The sequence below is a fragment of the Magnolia sinica genome, chromosome 4 (assembly GCF_029962835.1).
Source record: "Magnolia sinica isolate HGM2019 chromosome 4, MsV1, whole genome shotgun sequence".
NCBI classification, from domain to species: Eukaryota; Viridiplantae; Streptophyta; class Magnoliopsida; order Magnoliales; family Magnoliaceae; genus Magnolia; species Magnolia sinica.
Window position 1 is genome coordinate 105498693 of NC_080576.1, and position 967 is coordinate 105499659.

At 45.0% G+C, this 967-nt stretch overlaps 1 non-coding gene across 1 annotated transcript; it reads left to right on the top strand.

Annotated features, from left to right (window-relative positions):
• Positions 1-564: 564 nt before the first annotated feature.
• TRNAC-GCA (transfer RNA cysteine (anticodon GCA)) lies at positions 565-636 on the top strand. Its single transcript has one exon. It is a non-coding gene; the product is annotated as a tRNA-Cys (tRNA).
• Positions 637-967: the final 331 nt, after the last annotated feature.

Here is a 967-nt window from a genome sequence, read left to right on the forward strand (position 1 = left end):
CTGCCAGACCTACAATTCAAAGGCTGAGACTTTCCCACGTGGATGTTCAAGCGACATGGTCCGTCCAACTGTGATGCCCAACTGTACCAACCGTCTGGATCACAGACCCATGTACCCCACTTGTACAAACTAGACACCCATATATCCTATGCATATCCACAGATCGAGCATCATATAATTCCTCTCGCAACTCATCAACCCCACAGCTGGCATACTCATGCGTAATCCAGACCATCCATGGATTGTGGACCCCTCCATCTAATAATCCAAACCATCCAATTCATGGTCACGAAACCGACGGCTAGGAGAGAGTGATCATCAGTTTCAAATTCAAAACAGGAAATCCGATGGCAAAATTAACCAGTTGGACCGACTTTTAATCTATACTAACAGGGACCCACAATTAACGTGTTTGGCAATATCTCCGCATCAGAATCCACTAGATGAACGGTCCTTACCACCCATCTGGTGGGCCTTGGTGATGAGATCTTCTAGCTCAAAAATAGTCTCTGGCCTTCATGATCAAAGAATGAATAAAATAATTACAAATCCTCTTACACAAATGGGTCCATAGCTCAGTGGTAGAGCATTTGACTGCAGATCAAGAGGTCACCGGTTCGAACCCGGTTGGGCCCTTTTAGTTCCTACATAACCTTTTTGGAGTCCAGACTTCCACTGTGTTTTTCATCCGTACGTTTTTTTTTTTTTGCAATGACGTGTTTTATCCGCACATTCTTTTTGCTATGCGGTGGACCTCACCATGGATGGACACCAAAGGTGTCTTTTTAACGCACCAGATCGTGTTTTTCATCCGTAGGTTGTTTTTTTTTTTGCAATGAGGTGTTTTATCCGCACATCCTTTTTGCTATGCGGTGGACCTCGCCATGGATGGACACCAAAGGTGTCTTTTTAACGCACCAGATCGATCGTCCGATGGACCCCTATACATCCTCCCACTATGAGTTCG